General features: G+C 43.0%; 1 protein-coding gene across 1 annotated transcript in view; it reads left to right on the top strand.

Annotated features, from left to right (window-relative positions):
• Window positions 1-27,597, top strand: part of LOC148507586 (pinopsin-like) — a 163,373-nt gene that overhangs the window by 6,539 nt on the left and 129,237 nt on the right. The window lies entirely within an intron of this gene.

Here is a 27,597-nt window from a genome sequence, read left to right as displayed (position 1 = left end):
GTGTGTTTCTCACTTTCCTCTGTTTGGTAATGCTTTCTGGAGAAGAAGAGCTACTGAACCCCATGTGTAATTCTCGCCAGCAGTGTTTGGCTACAAGTAAGGGGAAAAAACTTCCACCCACAAACCTAACAAACCCAGTGCAGACATGGACAAAGTATATCTTTATCGGCTCATTCAAAAACCCAATTCACAGACAATGTCCACATCCATGACCAAGGGGCCTATTCATTAAACATAAAAATTCTCTGGATATAATTAGCTTTAGAACTCTCATGGAGTTCTAGCTAATTATAGGTGGAATTCATCATTCCACCTCTCCATAAGTATCTATTCCAAAAAGCTGTCATTTTTGCGATGACAGCTTTTCGGGAAATAGATACTTTTCCCTGCCTACACTACCTTATCGCATCAGGAAACAGTGCTGCGCATGCGCTGTTACATCTGTAATACCAGCGCATGCGCAGCACTGCCTACAGATGCGATAAGTTTCGTACCCCCCCTCCCCCCACCTTTCCCCCCCCCGACTTACCTGTCCACGCAGCAGCCTCCGGCTCCGTCCTGCTGGTCTGTCATGTGGTTTCCCAGCAGACCACATGACAGATTAGAAAAAAAAAAAAACTTTTTTTTTTTTGTCTAAACTTTCTTGTGCTCTGCTGGGGAGCACACATGTCCGACCAGCCTCCGGAGCCTGAGGACGGAGCAGAGCGCCGGAGGGACTCGTCGGGGGACCTGCACACGCGGATACAGGTAAGTTTCACCTGCTATTCGCCACCTCACAGTGGCGAATAGTAACTGCATCAAATTCCGAAAATTGATAATTTTCGGAATTTGATGAATACCACAATTTCCACATCCCCATACTAATGTAAGGGAAGTGTGGAAATTAACGCAGGGGAACTTAGCAAGGAGATATCTGTTATATCTCCTGTGCTAAGTGGCTACATGAATACCAAAATAACGTTATTTAAGGAAAATGTCCTTAAAAACGTTATTTTAGTGTTGATGAATAGGCCCCCAAGTCCTGCTCAAATGCAATGTGTAGAATTCAAACCTAACAATAGCCATAGCTCCCCAGGACCAATTCTGAATTGCATAACACACCACAAAAAGCAGAGGAGAAGAAACCTTAAAAAACACAACAGATTAAAGCAGCGACACGAAAAAGAGTAATGGCAAGAGCGAACCACTACTACCACTGCTCCAGCCCTCAAGCAGAGGCATGATAATCCCAACTGATCTTCTTCAACCTCACAGTTCATCACCATTAAGAGCTATTACCAGTGATGTAACTTCAAGTTACAGTGCCTGGTGTCAGCCAAGCCCCCTCAGTGCATGACATCATGAGTTCATGCTGGAGAGAGCGGTGCCACCAGCAACAGGAACAGCAGGTGCTCCAGGGGTCTGTTATGGCTGCAGTGAGCCATTTGAAGTGCACAGAGGATGCAGCAGGCTGCACTGCATCTGCGATTCTGGCTGCAGGGTGCCATTCCAGGCACTGTGCTAACCAAATACAGGGATCGTGGGTGGTCACCAGTGTAATAGCCATGGTTATTACATCTGAACACTTGTGTTTTCACAACATTTTCTGATTATTTTAGTATCACTCAATAGTACTGGAGCTTTTGGAGCAATTTTCGTTCAAAACTACTCCAAGCCCTTAAATTTGCATTGTTTTAGTAAGCAGATAGCATTTCCCATACATTTAATGGGAAATGCTATCTGTTTCAGATTTACTAAAATAAATTGTAAATAAAAATACCAAGAAGGAACCCTGCGATAATAGTGCTATCTTGAGATGGCGTTAAGCAGGGTTTTCACCTACTCTAGCTAGATAGACCACAGGCTGATCACAGTAAAAAAAAACACAGTAACCTCCGTTCAGATGATCGGTCACCAGATGAGCATTTGAGTGCTGTGCCCTAGTCAAATGATCAGTAAACTGAGGATGCCGTCAGGACTTCACAGCATCTCAATTTATTGCAGGAATCAGGTGACCAGATCACATAGGAACTTACCGATCACCTGAAAGGAGGTAAGTGTAAGCAGAGCGAGGGAGTGCGGGAGGGAGGAGCAGAGGGGATCAGAGGGAGAGCTAGTGGCGCATGCACAGGCATAGTCTTATGGTATTTTTTGTGAGAAATACCATGAGAAGTGCAGGAACAGAGCTTTCTATACGCCCTTGCGCTGTATTCAAATATTGTAATGCAAATTTGGGCAATCCCCCAAAAACATCTATTTTCAGGGGGTACATGCAAATACTAAGTATCCCCTGAATACATGTAGCACAAAAGCATCCCTCATGGGTTTCTACAGAGGCTGCTTTATTGCTGAATTATCAAGCTCCGAAATGAGAAGCATTCCAGAGCTTGGCTCCGATAGCTATTGTAGCTTATGGGCTAAACTCCGCAATATTTAACATGAGAGGGAACCACAGGGGAATTCATACACTTGTTCCAAGGAGAACTGAACCATTGTACAGTATAGAAGATACTGCACAGCCATGGTAAGATCTTGTAATCACTTAATATCAAATGATCAAGAGCAGCCAGCTGATACACCCACACTGTAGCGCTATGGATAAGCCCCCACACAAAGGAGATTTTTAACAAATGTTTTAACAAGGATGTACACCATCATTGATGTATATATGCCACACTCAGATTTTAATCATGCCATTTCATTTTTGTACATTTACTTGGTAATTGTTATTGGAACTTTATGCAATGGTCTTAACTTTTAGACATTTACAGTCATAGATACACAGTGTATGCTAAAGCCTATGGCAAAATCATTTTCAAGGGCAAATTGCACAGTTATAACCAAGTGCATATGCCAATTACATTTATTTCCACTTCTCAAACACTCGTATGTTAATTAGCTTGTAATCTGCTCCTTGATAAATTAGTAAACACATTTTTTTATTAAATAGAGACATACTTTATAGAGATTCATATGGAGACATAAATATACATCAACTCCTATATAGCAGAAAATACAAATAAAAAAGCGCCCACACAGTGCCAAATCGGTCATGCAACACCATGCCAACCTAACCCCTTTTCTTTGCCTCCATCAATGCCACTCACACCCCCTTTCAAGTAGCAACAGGGCCTAAACTAGGATTTTTGTCACCCGATGCAAGCAGCAATTTGGCACCCCCCCCGCCATAGCTACATAACTATAGACTTTGTCATTTCAACCCCCCGCTGTGTGCAACAGCTGATATAGTAACAGCGTATATACTGTGTATATATATATATATATAAACAAATATATATACACCCCCTGTGCCCCCTCCTTCATCTGGTCCTGCAGTTGTATACATAGGGGGTGAGGTTCAGCTGCATAGATAGGAGTTGGTCAGCATTAGCTGTATAGAAGGTGCTCAGCTGTAGAAGGGGGTTTCAGCTCTAAACATATGTTGTACCAGCTGTATATTATACACAAGGCCCAGGCACTTTCCGACTCCCCAGCTGATGTGCGACTACATAGACATACATGACACGCAGATTATTCTAAGGACATGCTGTTCTCCCTGTACCCAGACCCTCTGACAACACACACCTGCCACGTCCCACACCTGTGTGTAGCCTCACAACATGAAGCAAACATCCAGCTCTAGCAGTCACTCAGGGCCTCGTGCCGGAAACCGGAGAAACTACACTTCCCAGAAGCCACTGCATCCTAGAGTGCCATCAGCAGGGGCCCCAGGTGAGGTGTCAGGACAGGGGACTGACAGTGGGAGGCCTGTGATTGCTATGGCGACTTGGTTTCTCCTGCTGCCCGGATGCCTGTGCACAGCCAGTGAGGAAGAGAGGGGAGCGCTGCCATAGACACACCCGGGAGCAGCGGCTGGAGGTTAGCTGACATCATCAGTCACATGATATATCTCGTCTTGGCTCCCCCTCAAATCCGGCACCGGTGCACATGCTCCCCTAGCCCCACCCCCCTAGTTGCGGCCCTGGTAGCAAAAAACCATTTGGAGATCTTTTCTGCTACAAATTACAATAAAGTTCGTTAACACACACAGGAGTTTTCTGGGGGACAGATTTAAACGCCCTTACTCCCAACTAGTGATAACATTTCTGACTGTCCTGCAGGAAGCACTGAGTCGCAATGCTCTTTTGCAGAAAACAATAATTTTAGTGGCTGTAAAGGCACACATCCACTAGACGATCTGCCCCCTGTCCAATATCTTAAACGATATTCCCTTGATTTTTCCCTTCAAATTTTATCTTTCAGTCTGAACGATTTGCAAACGATTTGTGAATGATAACGATACGAGAACGTTAAATTGGATGGAAAACCAACACGACACACGATGCAGTAAACGACAAACAGGAGTGCGCATCGTTCATTGTTAACGACATTTCAACGAACGATTTGTAAACGATAAATGAACGATAAATGAACGATTGAAAGATAACTATATCGTTCAATCGCTCCTTTTTTTATTGCCTAGTGGATGTGTGCCTTAACTGCCTGATGGGGAAATCAGAGATGACAGTGTCCGTTTTAAACTGGTGAACCTCTTCAGCCAATGAAACAGTGCAGTGCTTATATGTCAAGGCTGAAATTACTTGAAATGGTAGAGGATATGCAGTAGGGGATGGAGTGAGCAAAAAGCTGAAGCCCTTCAGGAACTAGGAATAGGCAGATGTGCCACCCAATTTGCCTTCTGCCCTGGGCAACAACTGCGGTCGGACTCAGAACAGCCCTGGCTCTATGATACCAGCATACAATATAAATGCAAAGTGAAAAAAATTAAATTTGCAGTAATGCATAGAGCACAGTAATTCAACATTACTAATAATGATCATATATGCTATTTGTTAATTACAACCTTCCAGAACATGCCAAATAGAATGTTATGTAGAGTAATATACAGGAATAAGAGTATGTATACTTTTTTCTGACATTTTTTCTCTTATGAAAAGCAGATAGCAGAAGCTAAATACCGTATTTACATTGTAGATAGATATTTTCTGACATGTTTTGAAGACCTCCAGTAGCTGTCATTTTAACTCCAATCACATAAATATATGGCACCCTCCCATATGGAGGCATCCCACAATTACTCTGTTATATTTTCTTCACTTGCTGAACACGCCTCACACATTGTAGTGCAGAATGGAAATAAACATATGAACTGTGGGCAAAAGCAGAAGTACAGTATAGACATTCCTTACATACTCCAGGGGCATTAGCCAGCAATTAGTGTAAGGTAGATTTATAGTGCCGTATTCACAGTTTGATAATGTATTTTGTAACTATATATATATATATATATATATATATATATATATAGTCCAATATACTGCACTCACACCTTAAAAAGTTATATGTTCAGGGTGCTCTCCAAACCCTTGGGTTCCAAAATATAAGAACTATCTGTGAATTTCTCAGATGAAGGCACTCACTTAAAAATTATTGATTTTATTGAGACATTTTTCTTCAAAAAACTTTTAGACTTTAAAGTCAGACACCATATTTGGTTGTGTCGACGTTTCGGTCCAATTTATGACCTTTTTCAAGACTAGTGTCTTTCAAATCACAAGTTTATAGATGTCGAAATCATATGTATGTTCAACATACTGTATCAGAATCGCTGCCTGGCACAATGAGGATATGGACGTGTTAACATCACCTTATCCTTCATAGTGGCAGCATCAACAGCAACCTGCACAGCGCACACATGGAGCTCAGAGCTCCGGAAGCAGCGCTCCATGTGTGCGCTGTGCAGGTTGCTGTTGATGCTGCCACTATGAAGGATAAGGTGATGTTAACACGTCCATATCCTCATTGTGCCAGGCAGCGATTCTGATACAGTATGTTGAACATACATATGATTTCGACATCTATAAACTTGTGATTTGAAAGACACTAGTCTTGAAAAAGGTCATAAATTGGACCGAAACGTCGACACAACCAAATATGGTGTCTGACTTTAACGTCTAAAAGTTTTTTGAAGAAAAATGTCTCAATAAAATCAATAATTTTTAAGTGAGTGCCTTCATCTGAGAAATTCACAGATATTTCTTATATATATATATATATATATATATATATATATATATATATGTTGTATGATCCTGTTTTATGTTGGTTAAATTTTTAATCTCTGTCGGTTTGTTAATGAAAATTGGCTATAAGGGAGCAAATGAAGAACTTTTTAATATCTACACTTTATGTAATTACTGGTGTACTTATAAAAACCCTCTCTGTTTCCAAGGGTTTCATTTCCTTTCCTTTAACCTAAGTATGATGACCCTGTATCCCTAAAATTTGTTGATAAACAAAAATAAGAAAAATAAAATAAAAGTATCAGATACACTGTTAAAAGGAGAAATATAAGAAAAGTACAAAAAGTGTTAAGAAGTAAAGTGAAGTAAAAACTTGTAGAGGGGGGGAATATCAGACAAGTTGTTTAAAGAAGAAAGAAAAATAAAATAAGAAAAGAAGGCAGAAAGAAATACTTAAGAAACTTAAAAGATAGTGAAAAAAAGAGAGAGGAAGGGGAGAGAGACCTTCAATAAAAATAAATAAATAAATAAATAAGAAAATGTTTTTTTGACTGGCTTAGGCCAGATGCCTACAAGGAAAGGATGAGTCAGTAGAAGCCCTGGATGGACCAATATGTGATGCGCTGTACACAATGGCATTTACAGGATGATAAATCTGTGGCAGTGTTGCCCATGGGTAAGCAGGATCCTGGCAATACGTCCTGTAAAGGCATGTAAAGGCATGTTTGTGTACCACCCTGATGACCTACACCAGTGGGAACTACAAGTGATCCCCAAAGGCCTAAAGAAGCACCATCTCCAGTTCCTGTCTCAAGACCATTCTTAGAAAGGAGATGTGCCTTGGATGATATTAGATCTTGCCTCCATTTAAATTCTTTATCCAACTTTTATTTCCTGTCCAATTCTATTGTCAGTCACTGTTCAAATATCTGAATGAATATGTGTTTGCTGAACTTTTCATCCTAAAATACATTGCAGTTTTGCACATGCAACATCAATGGTTTTTTGCTTGGATTGAGGTGGATGTACAGTACATTACATTATAATGTTGTTTTAGATGGTGCACAATACTTTATACCTTCATATTCATCTATCGCTATTTCCTCAGAGTGCCAACTTCCCCATATGACTTTTTGTTCTTTCCAGCTTCAGCAACCTGAGACCACATTTTCCTTTCTCTTATCTAAACCCACTGTACCAGTTTGCAAATTGTCCTATTCTGGTCATTTTGAATCGTTGGTCTATTTAAGATATGTATTCTATACAAATAAACAGTATTTGGATGAAAGATCAACAAAGGTCAAAAGTCAATAGGTCAACACCAGATGGTCAACATGCAATAGGTTGACAGGGACAAAAGGTCGACTGACAAAAGGTCTTCAGGGTTGAATTGTGGTACACCAAACCAAGATAAAAAAAAATAATAATGTGAATTTCAGTTGCTATATACAGCTGTCCTGAGGTAGCAGTACAGCTACATTGTAGCACACTGTGTGTATATACAGCTTCAATGATGATGACCAGGCCAGCAAGTGCAACAGATGACAAACAACACTGTGAACTAACAAAGAATTAATAAATGCTATGGTAGAAGTATATTTCTCACATATCATTAGTGTTGTCTGTAACTGGCCAATGGAAAATATATTGTAGGAATTTCAGCAACAGCACATAGCATCAATGAATCAATTAGCTGTCACAATATGGTAGAGATTGGACAGCAGAGGGGGACAGCACAGCAAGTGCAGGCTTGGAGGGGGGGCATCTGAGACTTAAGTTGGGAGCAACTCATGAAATAGTTTCTAAACATTGTTTTTAGGTACAGGAAGTACTTGAACAAACAAAGTGCTGAGTACAGGACACTCTATAGTCTGTTTTAGATCAGATTTTTAAACCATTACAGAGGGTTATTGTTAAAAAATATTTACGGCTAAAAATGGAATATGAGCAAAGATAATCCACCAGCACTGATCCCTATCAATACTGGTGTAGATAACAGAATAAACTATTTTTAGATAAAAATGTAAAATGAAACCTAAATTGAATTAAGAATCAAATGTGTGTCTCTATTGCACAAGCGCAGTATGGAAATTAAATGTGTATCTAAAGCAAAAAAATCATGCGTATTTCTAACTCTGAGTCCCTATATGTTTAAGCAAATTGAAAGACTATATCATTCTAGAATTCTGTATACAGTTAATGTTGCAAATGATATGATACAAAATAACAAGGAAAAAAAATGAAAACATAGTTACAGTAGTGCAAACCATTCATCTGTTGAGCCTTATCAGAGTACAGCCAAGAGAGTTAATGCAATGTTATGCAGCAAAATACGGGGACAAAACAGTTATTGGGTGAAGCGGGACCTAATTCAGAGATGGACGCTAATGCATGGAACGCAGCTGCAAAAATATGCTATTAGTTTCACAGCCTACCCGAGCATAGGGACGCCCACCACTACCTTCTCATCTGTGTCTGACATTGTGTACTGGTGTAAAAATTGGTAACATCAATGCACATCGACTAGCTATGTAGACCTTGAGGCATGTCTGACCTGTCTCAAATACAGCGGCTCTCCTGACACGCAAATAACTCTCATGCTGCATAGGAGATCGGAAATGATGGTTTATGCACTCCCACGTAACAGCGTCAAACAGTAAGACACGTTTGTGTTTCTCTAACCACCCCCCTGTTACCGCCCCCAAATGCTGACGGCTTGTCACTCATTTTGCGAATGCATTCTCTCTGTGCATGGAATTGCAATGTAGCTGTGCGTTCTACTCAATCGCATCATGCCAGTGTTTGCATTTGGTGAGTAGTGTACTTCAGCAGTGTGTAGCACTAACAAGTAATTCCTTAGTAACTTCTGGCTTATTTACCAGCTATGTCAGAAATAACTTTATTATCCAATAAAACATGATTTGTTTCCCAGTAAGACTTTGACCTGTAAAATTATTTAAATGAAAAGGAATTAGATTAATAGGTATATAATATATAGAGGATTCAACTTTATCAGCTCTAAGGTCCACTGGTCAGGGAATGGCCCTAACTATGTGTTATTTTAGCTGCAGCTTCTTTAACTAAAAAGACAGAGAATTATATTTTATGCTTTATGTCAAACCATGGGGACATTTCATTAACTGAATCTTAATATTTAGGACATTAATTATATTATACATTAATAAGGGGATTAGTATGTAAGTAGAGGAAAGACAAAATGAATATCTGTGTGACAATGTTCTGTTTTGGGTCAGTTCTCTGCAATCTGTTCTTTAGCCAAAAGTTATTCAAATACATATTATTATGTCCTTATTTCTGGAAGTCTACATCTCTTTAACCTAGATTTCTATTCCCCCTATTCCATTAATATTGTTCCATAAGGAATGCCTGCCTCATACAGTGTGTTTTGTTTCAAATATACCGTACTGACATATTTAGCTTTCCTAGATATAGATTTTAGATGGCAAAATATAATTTTTATGTCAGATAGTATATAGAGTACATCCTTATCTAGTATACAGCCATGGCCAAAAGTTTTGAGAATGACACAAGTATTGGTTTTCAGAAAGTTTGCTGTTTCAGTGTTTTTAGACCTTTTGTTAGATGTTACTATGGGATTAAGGTCTGGGGAGTTTCCAGGCCATGGACTCAAAAACATCCTCCAAGAGCAACTTCTCCCAACCATCCAAGAACAGTTTGGTGACGAACAATGCCTTTTCCAGCATGATGGAGCACCTTGCCAGAAGGCAAAAGTGAAAACTAAGTGGTTCAGGGAACAAAACATCAAAATTTTGGATCCATGACCAGGAAACTCCCCAGACCTTAATCCCATTGAGAACTTTTGGTCAGTCCTCAAGAGGCCACAAATTCTGACAAACTCCAAGCATTGATTAGGCAAGAATGGGCGGCCATCAGTCAGTATGTGGCCCAGAAGTTGATTGACAGCATGCCAGGGTGAATTGCAGAGGTCTTGAAAAAGAAGGGTCAACACTGCAAATATTGACTCTATGCATAAACTTAATGTAATAGTCAATAAAAGCCTTTGACACTTATGAAATGCTTGTAATTGTACTTCAGTATTCCATAGTAACATCTGACAAAAAGGTCTAAAAGCACTGAAGCAGCAAACTTTGTGAAAATCAATACTTGCCATTCTCAAAACTTTTGGCCATGGCTGTAGACTGCAGTCCCCAGTGGCCAATACGAAAACTTGGGAGGACTCTGCTTCACCACTTAAGTAACCACAAGAGGCCCAAACTTTGCTTTTACTGTTAGATGAGCAGCTATGATTCTCAGCAGATACTCCCTCACCCTAAGGTGATTCCAATGTACTTTATCTACTGTACATGATCAAATGTCATTAAATATACATATTATTTAGTGAATAAACCTGTGCAACATAATACAAAGCAGATTACACACATTTCATGTTCTTTTTCAAAAGCATATCATCATATATTTAGTACAATATTTTATCAGTGTTCTGGTCATATAAGAATTGTAGTACAGTGATTACTGTATGTACTGCACAGTAACTCCATAAGAATTACATACGTTTATAACTTCCAAACTTATACAACCTTGATTAGCTTACTTAACCTTAACTACAAATAAAGACACAGACACCATAGCTTGGCTAAAAAAGGTCACAGCTTTTATTTATAATTGAATCAATTAACCTAACCAGGGTGGCAAAGAGACGCTGCAGACTCAGTTCTAGCTTTTTAACTTACTCCAAAATACTCAGGGAACGCCTAAACCGTTCCCCCTTTCAGACGCACTTAAACCGTGAGGGTCTCACTTCCCTCCTGGGCCAATCTGAGGCGTTTCGTGCAAAAACGCCCGGGTACCCCCGTGCGGAGCAGGACAAATCCGCCTTGTACATCGAGAGCAAGTGCTCCCACAGTTATCTTGCGTCCCATAAAACCACTGAGCTGCAGCGTACTCCCGCCATGCTGTGCCTCACCTGTAATAGGAAAAATGTTAATACACAACCAAATATCAGGGAGGGATGGTGGGTTTCAAAATTTCTTTCAAAGAGGCTGATCCCAAGGACCACAGGCTCCTATATAGTCCCCTATAACCACTCCCCCAAACTATATGACTGGCCCTTGGAAGCAGCTGATCACACCCAAACTAATACTCAATTTACCCAGCAACAAGGCTGTCATTCAAAACACACTGTCAGTAAAAACTAATAATCTTAACACTCCTCAATCCTATTCATATTTCGTCATTCATAAGAATTACATACGTTTATAACTTCCAAACTTATACAACCTTGATTAGCTTACTTAACCTTAACTACAAATAAAGACACAGACACCATAGCTTGGCTAAAAAAGGTCACAGCTTTTATTTATAATTGAATCAATTAACCTAACCAGGGTGGCAAAGAGACGCTGCAGACTCAGTTCTAGCTTTTTAACTTACTCCAAAATACTCAGGGAACGCCTAAACCGTTCCCCCTTTCAGACGCACTTAAACCGTGAGGGTCTCACTTCCCTCCTGGGCCAATCCGAGGCGTTTCGTGCAAAAACGCCCGGGTCCCCCCGTGCGGAGCAGGACAAATCCGCCTTGTACATCGAGAGCAAGTGCTCCCACAGTTATCTTGCGTCCCATAAAACCACTGAGCTGCAGCGTACTCCCGCCAAAGCCAGGCCCTAATAGAGACTGGCCCGCCACCCAAAAGAACTAACCAAGAAACGAAAACAAATCCTGAACAAAAAGATTCATACCCAGTCCGTTCAAATGCACGCCATCATGACGGAAGAAACGTACAAGATCACCCTCAAAAAAGCCATGACGCACCACCAAGCCACCTATCGACACGACATGCTTAGACACTGCCACGTTCACCTTCCTCCGTGTTCTTTCCAATGCCCCAAACTTTCGCACTCCTCTCCACGTCAAGCGGGGTGTCATCTCTGACCACACCATCTGAATGGATGGCCATTTTGTACGAATCGAATCCACAATCTCACGCAGACTCACGATTAAACCCACGCCTGTCAGCTGACCAACATCATTGCCACCAACGTGAAGCACCAGCCATTCGGGCATTCCCCATTTTGCTACCGCAGAAACAATCAGTGCCAAAACACCGTCCACTCGCAAACCTCTCACTCCAATCCAACGCACTTTCCGACTACCAATTGGCAAGCCACTAGTCCGACCCGAGACATGTTTTTCCGCCCAAAAAATGTAGGAGTGGCCAACCAACCACACCTGCCCGTCTTCTTTTGTCAACACTGCAAAAGAAGAAACCCTAACATGAGAAACCACACCCAACCTGGAGCAAAACGACACAACTTAGAACAAAACAGAGCAACTAACTAGCAGGGATGCCAAAAAAGGGGGAAACAGGAACCCGAGTGAAGAAGAAAAAAACAAAAACCTACCCGTGAACCAAATTGGGCCAGATCATGGCTAACGGGAGGAAAATTAAAAAATCCCCTCACACCCCCAATTGTTGGACGCTAACCGTTCAACGATTGGCAGGTAAACAACGTTTTCGGGTTATCGCAGGGTGCGCACCTACAACTTGTCGCAGCGAACATACTTCTTATAACACCCTGACTTCCAACGCCCCACCTTTTGAATATCCGAAGGAGATGCCCCTGCAAGCGCTGCACAAGTGGCTGCCCCTATTCGAAAGGAATGGGTGCCATAATCTGTATGATCTAAACCCAATTCTATTAAACTTCGCTTAAATAACGCAGTGAACTGAAACTTTGTGAGAGGCTTAGCATCCGCATGAACCAACCACTGAATCCCCCCAACTGGGCGCACTAACATGTATTGCGATACTAAATGAACCGGGCAAATATTACAATCCTGCTGCTGCGCAAGCGTGACCCATTTACCCCTACCTGACTGATCCGTTTTAGAGAGACGGAGCTTACAAAGCACCGCCGCATCTCTAAAAACAATGTCCTTATACAACAACCCGGAGGACTCAGATAAACTATTAACTGCCACTAATTCGCTAACCCTGAAAGCTCCAAAAAACGCAGCAGAAAAAGCTAAACGAAAAAGAGCAGCCTCAAACGAATCAGAAGCTACCTTCTCCATAACCTTAAGCAATGCTGCCAAAAGCTGGGTGTCCACCGGCCGACGGGAATCGGCGTGAACAGGAGCTTGCCTAGCCCAACCTTTTAGAGCCTTAGCAAGAAGAAAAGACCTGGTTGGGTCAATCAAACCTTTTAGTTTGCAAAAAAAAGAGACTCCCGCAAGCGCTGACGCCACGTAGGCCCTGGACCTCCCCTGCTGATATCTCTCCCACACAAAGGATGACAGCAACTCCTTCGGAGACTTACCCTCCGAATCTTGGCGTGCGCAGTGACTGCTCCAATCCCGCCATGCGGCCGAGTATTTGCGGAGAGTTGATGGAGCGAGCGATTGCATCGCCAAAGCCTCTAAGCCGGCCTGATTATCTGCCACACAAACGGGGGGCATGTCAAACCAACAGCAGAAGCAGACGGTGCAAGCGCCCGAAAACGTTCAAATTGAAAACGAGACAATGCGTCTGCAATCTCGTTAACAACACCCGGTACATGACGAGCTCTAAAACGTATGTTGGCCTCTAAACAGCGCAAAATTAAATGACGAAGCAAACGCAAAACTAACGGAGAGGATGATCGCTGATTGTTAATAGCATGCACCACCCCCAAATTGTCGCACCAAAAAATTACATGCCGGTTACTCAGACGCGCTGACCAGAGTTCCACAGCAACGACAATTGGGAACAGTTCCAAGAGCAACAAATTACTAGTTAAGCCTTTGTCGCGCCAAACTAAAGGCCAAGCAGTAGCGCACCATTCCCCATTGAAAAAAGCCCCAAAACCAGATGATCCAGCCGCATCAGTATACAGTTGCAATGACCCATTTGCCACTGGAGGCGCTGGCCAAATACGTTCGCCATTGAACTGAACCAGAAACTTGGCCCAAACCCGAAGATCTTGCTTAATCTCTGACGACAAACGAATATGATGATGCGGCTGTCTCGACCCAGCAGTGGCCCTCTCCAATTTCCTACAGAAAACCCTGCCCATGGGAATTATGCGACAAGCAAAATTAAAGGAACCCAGCAGTGACTGAACTCCACGTAATCTTACCGTGTCCACTGCTAAACAACCCGCAATCTGTTCTAACAATCTAGCCACTTTGTCGCTTGGTAACCTACAACAGCCCGCAACCGTGTCTATCTCAATTCTCAAGTACGACAGACAGGAAATGGGACCCTCCGTCTTATCTTGCGCAATGGGAACTCCTAAACTGCGAAACAGAGCTTGAGCGGAAAACAGGAGGTCTGCACAGACGTCGCTCTCCCCTGGACCTATGAAGAGAAAGTCATCTAAATAGTGTGCCACGCCCGCTTGTCCTGTGCCGGCATGAACACACCAGTGTAGAAAAGAGCTGAATTTCTCAAAATAGGCACAGGAAACCGCACAACCCATAGGCAAACATTTGTCAACAAAGTAACCTGACTCTAGTTTGAATCCCATAAACTGCATAGCGTCTGGGTGCAACGGCAATAAACGGAAGGCTGACTCAATGTCTAACTTAGCCAGCAGCGCGCCCTGCCCAAAACTGCGCACTAAACCTAAGACTTCATCAAAACTTTGATATTTCACTCTACAAAAACTATCAGGAATGGCGTCATTCACCGAACGCCCATCAGGATATGATAGGTGTTGGATCAAACGAAACTTCCCAGGGGCCTTCTTGGGTACCACACCTACCGGAGAGATACAAAGATCCTGCAACGGAGGAACAGGGAAAGGACCCTCCATCCTCCCCAGCAGCACCTCAGCCCTAACTTTTGCTTGCACAACTTCTGGGTAGTCCCTGGCCGAGCGCAAGTTACGGGGAGACCGGACCCATAAAGGACCCACTATTGGCAGAGAAAAACCGAACGAAAAACCTTCTAACAAAAAAGAAGCGTCCTCCTTATGAGGATATAGACCCAACCAGCGAGCTAGTGCAGCTAAACAAATAGGCGAATGAGCCTTAACCAGCTCCTTTTGACCCTTCACGATCCTGGGTGGCACTAGCAGACCCTCTACGGCAATCCTTGGCTGGATGTTCCCCCCCGCAGAGACGACAGGAGTGACGAAAACGACAGGACGACCCCCGTGTACACCGGGAGTCGTTGAAAGCAAAACACTTGCCCTTCATAACTCCCGTCGCCCCCGTCCTGCCACTAGCATAACCCTTGCGAGGATGCATCCCGTCCAAAGGGGGCCTACGCTGCTGCGACACCTCTAACCACACCTCTACGTCTTTTGCTCCGAACGGAATAATCTTGCTGCCATCATGCTTTCTTCTAAATTGCACGTCGTATTCCCGCCATGCCAAGGCCCGCGAACGGACAAACATGTCTAGCACTAAAAAAATATATCTCACTATGTTTACATGTTCATCCGCTCGCGTCTCCAAATAGCACGCCGCAAATACCAGCATGCCCTTCAACCAACTGGTGAAACTACAGAAAGCCTCCTCGCCCATACCCCCCGCCTTCTTAGCCTGACCAAAAGCCTTTTTCATATCTTCGGTAAGCGTAAAGAAGTCGACAAATTTACCTTTACGAATTCTCCCCCTCACACTCTTTCGCAGGCCGCGAAGAACGGCGGTGTTCGCACAATGCACTGAATCAACCCCTGCCGCCACTGTAGCTAGCTCCACACTAACGCCCTGTGCAGCTGTACTCACTGACTTCTTGGCTAAACGCCTGGCAACCATTTTGGCTATTTTACGTGGGCGCGCAGGGGAACCAGAAGAATGAGAAGAAGAGGAGGAGTCAGACATAGACGAACAAGAAGACTCATGCTCACCAGCACCAGATGGACCCGGAACAGCTCCCTCGACTTGCTCATTCGTCGTGGCCGAAGACTCGCCTGTCGTCCCTTTCTCCGCGCACACCGGATCAGCTGCTGCAACAGTGATTGGTTCGCTTGACGGAGCCTCGATCGCCCTCCGATTATCTGCAACCGGGGTAGACTGGTGAACAACAGGACTGGAAGTCACTACCATCTGCGCGGGGGGGGTGGGAATGCCGGGCGTAGGCGGAAGGGGTGCAGGCGCGGCTAACAGACGAGCCGGAGGCACCAGCGTGAAGTCGGGCGTCGCGGACAAACTGGTGGAGGTTTGACTGTACATGACAGGAGATGCGGAAGGTAGCATCGGCATGGGAGCCGATGATGCGCTTTGCTGCGAAATTGGCAAATAAGGGAAATAAAGCTGCGGATGAAAACCTGAGAAAGGGTAAGGTCCAAAAGTGGCCCCAGAGTAGTTGGGATAAAAAGGCGGAGAGGACACAACTGAGGTGGAGGGATAAATGAGGGGGGCCGCCCCGGAGCTCCATGAAGCCTGACCCCAGGATGAGCCGACTGACAAGGGGGGCGCATTATAAATGGGAGGTGGGGCACTGTTGGCGGGGAACCATGGATTCTGATAGGTGGAAGGGACAGCTTGCCTAGGCCAAAATTGGGCAGGTTGACTAAGCATGGGGCTGATAGACCCAGGGGTGCTACTCAAAATGGCCGCCGGGGTTAAGATGGCCGCCGGGCCCGACGTGCAGACCAGGCCTGCGGGACCCCCCGCTCCCCGGGGACCAAAACCTAATGACCCCACGTGACCTGCGACGCTAACCGCCGGCGGGCCCAATGCAGAGTAACCAGCGGGAGGCGCGAGCACTTGCGCCCCCGCCGGTGCAGCGTAAGCGGCAGCCGCCGCGTGGCTGGTGGGCGCCGGCAAGGAGCGTCCATCGGACGCTCCCGTCGGCGGACCCGAAGCAGAGTAACCAGCAGGAGGCGCGAGCACTCGCGCCCCCGCTGGCGCAGCGGAAGTGCCAGCCGCTGCGCGACTGCTGTGGGACGGCGAGGAGCGTCCATCAGACGCTCCCGCCGGAGCCGCGTGGGGAGTGAGTCGGCCCGGGGAGGTTGCCGAGTGCACCACCTCCGCCGGGGTAGTAGGACCCGCATGATGCGCTGGTGCAGCCGCACCAGCGTGCACGGGAGGAGGGGGAGCCGATGGGAAGGACGGCAGTATCAAAGGTGAGGTGGGGGGGGAAGGAGGACGTGGGGACAGCACAGGTGGGGAAAGGGGGGGAAGCGGACGCGCAGGGGGCAAGCTGAGGGGGCTAGCATAATCAGCTAGCTGACGGGGTGGGGGAGCAGAGCGACGTGGGCGAGGCATGATCAAACTAAGCTGCTTGGGCTATGGCACAGGGGCACTGGTACTTAGCTTTCAAAATTTCTTTCAAAGAGGCTGATCCCAAGGACCACAGGCTCCTATATAGTCCCCTATAACCACTCCCCCAAACTATATGACTGGCCCTTGGAAGCAGCTGATCACACCCAAACTAATACTCAATTTACCCAGCAACAAGGCTGTCATTCAAAACACACTGTCAGTAAAAACTAATAATCTTAACACTCCTCAATCCTATTCATATTTCGTCATTCATTACTCTTGCTGATATGTAAGGAAAGTGGCCTGTAATGTGTTCCTTCTTACTGAGCTACAATTTAATGCATACAAATCTCATAACACATATGTCACATTCACAGCAAAGACTGTAATGCCATTTCACATCAATATCATCTTTTTTTACATTTTCCATTTGAACCTCATTTTTGTATTAAATAAGTCATGACAGTAAGGAAACATCAGTACTGCCTTCATTTCACATGTCACATTGGCCCATATTAATATTTGTATAACATTATGATCTTTGTGAATAATAATTTTACTGCATAAGATGTTTCTGGCACAGTGCTACAAAAATCCTCCCATTGAAAGTGTAGACTGACAGCCACTAAACACATGTAATATTAAAATCATTAAAAGCATTGCTGGATAATCTGCTTGCTTGCCCTGCAAAGCATTAACTCACAAATGCAACCTTTCTGCACCTATCTCATCCCAAAGAATAAATGATTGCCTAGCCCTAATTCAGCAAGCAGACCTTAACAGAAATAAAGATATTTGACATTTTATATTCATTGTGTAATGTAGCTGAGTTAAAACTTTGGAACAGTGGGCCTGATTCAGACCCGGTCACAAGCATTGAGCACTCGCAACCGGGTCGATGGTGGCCCAGAGCGCATGCGCACGACAGAGCCGGCTCCGTCGTGCGCATGCATGAGACCCGGATAGCAACGGGCAATCCGTCGCTCCGCGTCTCGTACCAAAGGGGGCGTGCTGTCGATGTTGAGTGACAGCACGCCCCCTTTGGTGGGCGGGCCCGGGGGAGTGGCTGCCCAAACAGAGGCGTTCCCATGTGAACGCCTCTGTTTGGGGGCGGCCCCACTGACATCACGAGTGATGTCAGTGGGAGAGATTTCGGCTGTTAGAGCAGAAATCTCTCTGGGGCTTGCGGCAACGAGACCCTACCACAAAGGTCTCGTCGCAAGCCCGATGGTTGCGATGGTCTTGACCATCGCGACCATCTACCTGGCCGCTCGCTATAGCTGTGGGTGGTCACCAACAGCTATGCGAGCGACCAGGAGGCCGTTCTAAAAAATAAATAGCCCGGCCCTGATTCAGAGCGGGTGCTCTGTCAGAGCGTCCGGCTCTGAATCAGGGCCAGAGTGACAGCACACAGGTTTGTATGGTCATAGCTTGTATGTTCTCCCCGCATTTTCATGGGTTTCGTTTGGGTGTTCTAGTTTTTTCCAACCCTCAAAAGACATAAGTAAATTGTGCAGTGAAATTTGCCTTTTCTGATCACGAGTGATGTCAGTGGGAGAGATTTCGGCTGTTAGAGCCAAAATCTCTCTGGGGCTTGCGGCAACGAGACCCTACCACAAGGGTTTCGTCGCAAGCCCGATGGTCGCGATGGTCTTGACCATCATGACCATCTTCCTGGCCGCTCGTTATAGCTGTGGGTGGTCACCCACAGCTATGCGAGCGGCCAGGAGGCCGTTCTAAATAAAAATATAGCCCGGCCCTGATTCAGAGCGAGCGCAGTGTCAGAGCGTCCGGCTCTGAATCAGGGCCTAAGTATCAGCACAAGATTGTAGGAGCTAGGGTTCCCCAAAAGTAAAAATTGTTACGACCCAGGTTTCACGGCGTGGAGGTTTGCTGTCCTTACCGGTGAGAATGCTGTGGCACGGTCCTTCTGGCAGGGGAGCTGGCATGTGGAGATTGTCATTGCGTGTACGCAGAGGTCTTCCAGCATTGGGCCGTCCTGACAGGGGTAAGACTAGTGGCGTCTCCGCATCACGGCTATCTGGCCGCCACCATGTTGTCTTTGGCCATGTGACATAGCAGGCCAATCGTCTGTGGGTAACCTGCTCTTTCTGGCTTATCACGTTCTGTTGCTGGGTACTTAAGGGTGTTTGGAGTGCCCTGTAGTTGCCAGTGCAACGTGTTTCACAGCGTCAGCTGTGAGAGAGTTCCTGCGCTCCTGAACCTGAAACCTGTGCTTCAGTGCTTGCCCTAGCTCCTTTTCTGCCTTCGGCTTCCTGCAGCTTGCACCGCTCTGCCTTGCCTTGCACTTATCTGGAGATCACCCTGCACCTTCCACAAGACCCACTCCTGTCTGAACCTGTCTCCGCAGTTAACCCATCAGCCATCAATCCAGCATTACCAGATTCTCCTTTCCGCCATCATCACAGCATTACCTGATTTTTCTTTCAGCTGTCATCACAGCATTACAGGATTTTCCCTTCAGCCATAATCACAGCACTTCTGGATTCTCCTTTCAACCATCATCGCAGCATTTCTGGATATCCCTCTCAGCCATTACTCTGCATACCCGGATATCCATTTTACCTTTACAGTCTATCTGGATTCACCTTATTCATCTCTGTCACTGTGCTGGACATTTGTTTATTCCCACTCGCTACAGTTTCTCCTGCTACATTTATTAGTTTGTTATTACTGGACTTTAGTTTATCTTATTGTTCATGTCTACCAAAATTCACATTAAACAACCTACTTTTCAGTTTAAACCTGTTCCGGTGTTTACTCCTGTTACAATCCCGGGTCCACAACAAACACAGGGCCTGATTCAGAGCCGGACGCTCTGAATCAGGGCGTTTTTTTTGTTTGGGCGGCCTCCTGGCCGCTGGCATAGCAGTGGGTGGCCACCCACAGCTATTGCGAGCGGCCAGGTGATGGTCACGATGTTCAAGACCATCGCAACCATCGGGATTGTGACGAGACCCTTACGGTAGGGTCTCGTGGCCGCAAGCCCCAGTGGACTTTCTGCTCTAATAGAGCAGGAAGTCCACCTACTGACATCACGAGTGATGTCAGTAGGGCCGCCCACAAATGTCAGGCGTTCCTGCAGGAATGCCTCCGTTTTCCCAGCCACCCCCCCTACCTGCCTTCCAAACGGGGCGAGCTGTCGTTCACCATCGACAGCCGCCCCTTTTGGATGCGAGTGCCGGAGCGAGTGCTTTTAGCGCTCGCTCCGGGGCTCGCGCACGCGCAGTGCTCCGCACGTGCACACTGGCCCACCATCGACCCGTTTGCGAGTGCTATGCACTCGCAAACGGGTCGGAATCAGGCCCACAGACTCTAACAATAATTGAAAACTAAAAAACAAATATGGTGCGCTTTCTGCTGGATTATCGTCTGATACCGACACCTGCAGCTGACACCAAAGGGATTCCTGCAGAATACCCTCACATGGAAAAACAAAGAACAAATTGAGGTGTCTGCGCTGATGTCAGTATATAAACACAATATTAATTAATAACATTTATTGCACATATAGAATGAACTGCAGTTCAACAAATTACAAATAAAAGCTAATCATATAATATTATTAGCCTAGGTTGGATAGCTCGATCCTAGGAAAATATTTTATTATAAATAAAAACCACAAGTGAGGACACAAGATGTTAATCACCAAAAATATCCGTATATGACCAAATGGATGATGTTCCAATGAGACATAGTCTATAAATGTCCACCAATGCAGTCATGTAATGAATAATTGTAAGTGATAACTCCTGTAGTCGATATCTTCCAGCTAATATATGAAAATGCGATGTGTAAACCAGCTGCTCCTATAAATGTCACAATAAATCCCAAATCGTGATGCTCACATGGGTATTGAAGCTATAACAAGCTTACCGCACTGTGAGTGATCCGGGCAAGCTGGAAGCTGAAGTAAAGGTGGTCGCGCCGCTCCAGCGGCTCCCAACTGATGACTGGAATATCAATTGAAAATCCCAATGCCGGTGGCTCAGCGCTGCGTGTGAACTCCAGAAAACGGCTGATAGTAATAGTGTACCTCCACACATGAGATAAATGGTAAGTGTGTGACCTGCAATCACATACACTGGTGGAGAAAGGCCATATAGTCACGCTGGTAACTTCTGTTTAAATGCAAACCGCAATGGATAAGTAACTGCAGTTCATGGAACCTAGATCCTTATTCCTTGACGCGTTTCTCCCCTATTGCAGGGTTTTTTTCAAAAGGCAAGTAAAAAGACCGCCCTCATGGAGAGGTCTTTTGAACATGTATCTAATTAATCTCAATTCAATCCATCAGTGTGGTTCTCAAACAAAACACCTGAAAATTAATGCAATCAAAAGCTTACGTACAGATACAAAAGGAGATAAATGTCTTATTCACCGGATAAATTCCATAAATAGATAGATAGTTGTTCTATTCATTATATTCTATACATTGTATAAATTGTATCACCATTTATTATGGAAAAATGTAAATGTGTGGGTATAATCACCTACACCTACAAATATGTAGGTATAAAAAACTTGCACATACAAAAAAAGGAGAATCACATATAAAACCCAAATATAACCTATAAATAAATAATGCATAAACAACCAATGATACCTAATCGAATTCCAATAACAATAACCTCGTATAAATAATAATCGAAAAATAATAATGATAATAATCTGGATCCTTTTATCCACACTAAATTGTTTGCAATCATATTACTGGGGATCCATATAATTATAACATAATATCCCTATAATCCTCACACAAAGATTCTATTCTTTTACACTGAATCTAATAAGAATCAGTATACCAAGAAAAGCACTAATTAAAAAATCCATGTCTATAGTCTCATTAAGACCTTCTGGTGACACTGTGCGCAGTGTATGTATCCAGAAGGCCTCCCGCATACAAAGTCTTCGATATCTGTCACCCCCTCTTGGTGTGGGCCCGATGTGTTCAATCCCCAAAACAGTTAACGATCCTGGATCTTTCCCATGAACTAGGCTAAAGTGTCTCGGAACGCTATGTTGCTCAAAACCATTAATAATATTCCTCCTATGTTCACAAAATCTAGTCTTGAGTGATCTTGTGGTGCGGCCTATATACTGTAATTTACATGAACATTCCAGAAGATAAATGATATAAATACTATTACAGTTTATAAAGGACTTGATTAGAAAACTCCTGTCAGAGTCCTTAGCCCTAAAGGTATGTGTCCTATGTCTAATAGAATTGCAAGTAATGCATCGAGTATGTCCACACTTATAACACCCCAAAATTCTTGTCAATTGATCAGGTGCATTATCCTCATCACGTTGTGCAACAATCAAAGATTTATTCTTGTCTTTATCTTGCGTTCTGTTCTTAAAAAAAACATCGACAGCCGCCCCTTTTGGATGCGAGTGCCGGAGCGAGTTCTTTTTGCGCTCGCTCCGGGGCTCGCGCACGCGCAGTGCTCCGCACGTGCACACTGGCCCACCATCGACCCGTTTGCGAGTGCTATGCACTTGCAAACGGGTCGGAATCAGGCCCACAGACTCTAACAATAATTGAGCATTGAAATGTTATTGGTATGATGTAGAACCAAGCAGAGCTCAGGGCCCTGTATCCTAAAGGAGCGTACACACTAGACGATATGCTCCCTGAGCGATATCGTCTAGTGTGTCTCTCCCTCATTCCCCAACATGCAGCAACCTGACGCCATCGTCAGGTTGGCCTGCATGTTTACTCGATGAACGATAATGACGAACGACCCGCGGGAATGCGCATCGTCGTTATCGTTCATCGCTTTGGTGTTAAAAATGGACGATAAAGTGGATGACTGAACGATAACGATATCGTTCAGTCGTCCACTTTAATCGCCCAGTGTGTACGCACCTTTAAAGCTTGTAATGTATTTTTCCTTCATCAGTAAACAATTGATTGTGTTACTTATTTTATCAAAACAAACACAGACACTATAAAGGTGGGTATCCACTACCAGATCTGAAAACGACTGCACGATTACGACATTGTAATCATGCAGTAGTTTGTCAGTTGTGTGTTGAGCCTGCACTGAACGAGCAGACGTTCAGTGCAGGGTCATCATTCATCTGGAAACATGCTGAACCTGATGATATCGTCAGGTTGACCAGCATGTTGGAGAGATCATAGATGTCTAAAAGACCAGTGGGCACGCGCATCGCTGGTCGTTTTAGACACTTTTGCAAACGATTTGCAAACGATTGAACGATCAAATGATCGTTATTGTTCAATCTTTCCACTTAATCGTGTAGTGGATACCCCCCTTTAGTGATAAGGTCACATCACTCACAGTAGAAATTGCTTCACAATTGGAAAGATCCATATCTGTGTTTGCCAGTTGTCTATTTTTCTAACAAGTCCCTACTGAGGCAGAGCAGGTTTTCCTATGTGTGTCATGTACACTACATATATCATGCATCAGTGAGCCATACTAAAAGTAAAGACACCAAAGAGTTGGCATATGCATAGGTGCCTCAAGCTTGACATTGATTTGACAAACTTACATTTTGCAGGCAGATTTTATATTTATTTTATGAAGGGACAGCATTTCAAGACATAAATGTTTGAAATGACTTAAGCTATTTGCATGCATAAATATATCCAAAGGCCTCACTTTTACATTTTTTGCTGATCATATACAAACCTGTGTGTGTAGGCTCACTGAGAGGCATATTTAAAAGGGTCATAAGAAATTCCACTGTTTCGGGGCTCATTCACACATATGTACTGAGAAAATGCTCTGAGCACTTGAATACTGAGTGCATTAGATGCATTTTAGTGATGAATTTTCCCTGCACTTACAATGCGTTGCGCTGTTACCTATACTATATAATATAGTGGGAGCCTATTTGTGCAAGAGAAATACATTATTCTAAAATTTCAAAGGTTATATTCAAATTATATAATAAGTTAATAAGAAGGTATTCCTCCTATTTTACTGTGGTTATTGGGATTTAGCTAGAAAAAGAACTGAAAGGAGCATTAACAGTGAATAGGTATAAATGAGCCCTCAAACTGTTATAGCAGATAAAAGCAATTTACCAGTTGAATTTGCCAGATGTAACTGTATCTGTTAGTGTTTTAGATACTAGTAACTCACTCATTTTACCTCAGTTTAATATATAAATATGAGTGAGTTTCTAAAAAAAAAATAATATATATATATATATATATATATATATATAGTATATGGTATTGGTTTTATTTTATATTCAGCGTAATAATAGAAAACTTGATGTAGAAAGTATAACCATGCTGGCATATACATATACACAGACATTCAAGCTCTCTAACCGAGAGCCCGTGCTGAAGTCAAAACAAGTTCCATTTGATGACAACATGGTACCAATGTAGTACTTTCAGGTTGTGTATTCATGCTATGAGCCTCATAAGTACAGATACAGTATGCAGCAGACAGTATGGTGGACACATTTAATAGCTAAAGAGGTAAAATATTGTTTTTGTTCTACCCAGTGTATATAAAGCCTTACTTGGTCAAAACTATTGCATTAGCTGGACCAGATTATTTTCCACAGAATTGCATGCAGAGAATACTTAAGAAATTAAAACTTGTGCCCAAGCCATAATTCAAGAGGGGTAAACTGACACAAGTATAAATATAAGGAAACACATACTTGTACCAATTTGCATAAATCTTCTCTGGAGAGGTATGGGGATAGTGATCAGGTCCAACCAGTACACTAATAGCAACAGTTTTGATATGGAATAAATGTTGTTTAAGTTTTATGTGCTTCATTTGTAAGTAATTGTTTTATGTTAAAAACAAAGTTTCGTATATCATAGATACATCCCCTTCTCTCTTATTTTATTGGTATAACCAGAATAGGTGTAGACAGGACCCTTCACAGGGAAGCAGAGATGTAAGAATTGTTCCTGGTGTTATATTGCTATACCTTTATTGGGTGAATATTAATATAATTCTAAAAAAAATGTTTAACTACTTTATATCCAGATATCTTAAAAAAAAATAAATAAATAAAATAAAAGCTTTGGAGATAAAGTGGAGTAGTTTCCCAAAGCAACCAATAAGCTTTTAACTGTCATTTCAAAGACTGTTCTAGATACTGTAAATGACAGTTAGAATCTGATTGGCTGCTATGGGCCACTTCTCCACTTTATCTCTTTCCAATTCTTGATACAGCTTCTCCTTGATTTCAAAGCTAACACTTTATGGAAGGTCCTCACTTTATGGAAGGTCCCCTACAATAAAAACCTCAATTTAATTCAACTTGCATCTGAATTTGTAAACTCTAAATAAGGGGTCTATGTACTAAGTCTTGGAGAGAGACAAAGTGGCTTGAGATAAAGAAGAAACCGATCAGCTTCTAACTGTCATTTTTCAAACAGCCTATAAAGTGACAATTAGGAGCTGATTGGTTGGTTCTTTTTCTCCATCTACTTTATCACCCTCCAAGTTTCAGTGCATAGACCCCTAATCGGTTTATTTGCTAAGCGTTGGGTGTTAAAACACATTGCTTCCCAAATTTAAAAGAGCAATGGTTTTACCTGCCTTGTTTTGCTAGTAAAATCATTGTCCTTTTATATTTTGGGCATTAACACAATTGGAAGCCCCAGGTTTTAGAACCCAATGATTAGTAAATAAACCCCTACGACAGAAAAGAGTTTAACATAATGAAAAATGTCACAATGATAAGAGTATAAAATGATAAAGATAAAATTACACATTAATATATAGATATGTGAACAAGTGTCTAAACAGAAAAAAATAATTATAATACAGAAACTAAATAAATAAGCGGATGTAACAGATCCTAAATTGCAAAATGGATCTTCAAGAAATTAACTATTTCTCAAATCAATACCTTACATTTTAATCATTTTCTTATATATACACTCAACCTTCTATTCTCTATGAGGTCACTAAAAGAAGGTCTATGTCAATGATAATGATTATTTTATTACCTATATTCTTAGTCAAGAATCCTTATAATGAATAATACTTTAACATTCCAATATATAGATATAATAATAAAACCTTAGATTTCCCCTTTGTCCTTTTGTGGCTTCAAAAGAACTTTACTTACATGAGATTGCCCTTGTGGAGTTGTGCCATAAGCATTATCTCACAGGCTGTTTTAATCTTGCAGCTGGAGAATCTAGGCTTTGGGCAATATAAGCAGATACCTCCAAATATACACATTCAAGGGTCTATTTACTAAGCAGTGCTAGGAAACAGAGTGAAATGTGATAAGGTGCCAGCCAATCCGCTCCTAACTGCCATCTCACAGGCTGTGTTTGAAAAATGACAGTTGGGAGCTGATTGGCTGGCACCTTATCACTTTTCACCCTGTCTCCTAACACTGCTTAGTAAATAGACCCCTCAATCTTTTAAAATCTTTCAATGTAGGTTTAGCCTATATACCCCCTAGGTAAGTAATCAGTTATATGTTTTATATTTATTATTTCCTTTACCCTGACTATGCCATAACCACAACATATTTCAAGAAATAACATGGACAGAAGTAGGCTGTGTGATTAGGGTAGATGAAACATAATTAAGTTGTGCAGGTAGAGGAGGTAGAGCTTAAAAGATATAGTATGAGGGTTTTGAGAGACTTTTTTACGTGTACTTAATGAGATATGTTTTCAGAGTGCACTTAAAAGTTTTAAAGTTAGGCCTTAGTCTTATTGAGGAGGTAATGCTCTCCATAGTATAGGTGCTTCCTGGGAGAGGTCCTGTAGAAGGTGATGCTAAATGAAGATGATAATTGTAGGACACAGGAGCTTCTAGGTTATCAATGTCTTGTTTAGTAGATTCAAAGCTTAGAGTGGCTTCTACTTGCAATACTCTGACTTTGGAATGAGCTTACAGTGGTAATTTCTTTGCCATTTTACCAAAGTGTATATGACACATTACTACTAGTTTATAATTTATATTTATAGATGACTTGTCTTTGATATCATCTGCAGTTATTTCTAGTTTTTCTTTCTGTTCATAGTTTTTTCCTTCTCTGTTCTGATTGACTAGCTAGGAATATCCCCAAAGGTAAGTTTATTGGACTTGATAATTTTCTGCTTTGAATCTGGATTTGAATCAAGTTCTCAACTTGTAGTAAATGTACTCCTAAGTGTACCACAGATAGATTCAAAAGACACCTTAGATTGATAATCAGGGGCGTAACTAAAAGTGGTGCCACCGCCCAGGGAGCACTGTCACTGCCGTTTGGAACCTGTATTTTACTTAACATTAGTCTCCATACAAACAAGATCCATCACGTTTGCAAAAGCTTGCGACTTTGGATGCATCATGCGACGCATGTGCACAACATATTTTCTGATTCAGACACGTGCAGTTAC

Source organism: Taudactylus pleione, unplaced genomic scaffold, assembly GCF_031769625.1.
Source record: "Taudactylus pleione unplaced genomic scaffold, aTauple2 ptg000391l, whole genome shotgun sequence".
In the NCBI taxonomy this organism is placed as follows: domain Eukaryota; kingdom Metazoa; phylum Chordata; class Amphibia; order Anura; family Myobatrachidae; genus Taudactylus; species Taudactylus pleione.
This window is presented reverse-complemented; position numbering and strand designations above follow the sequence as displayed.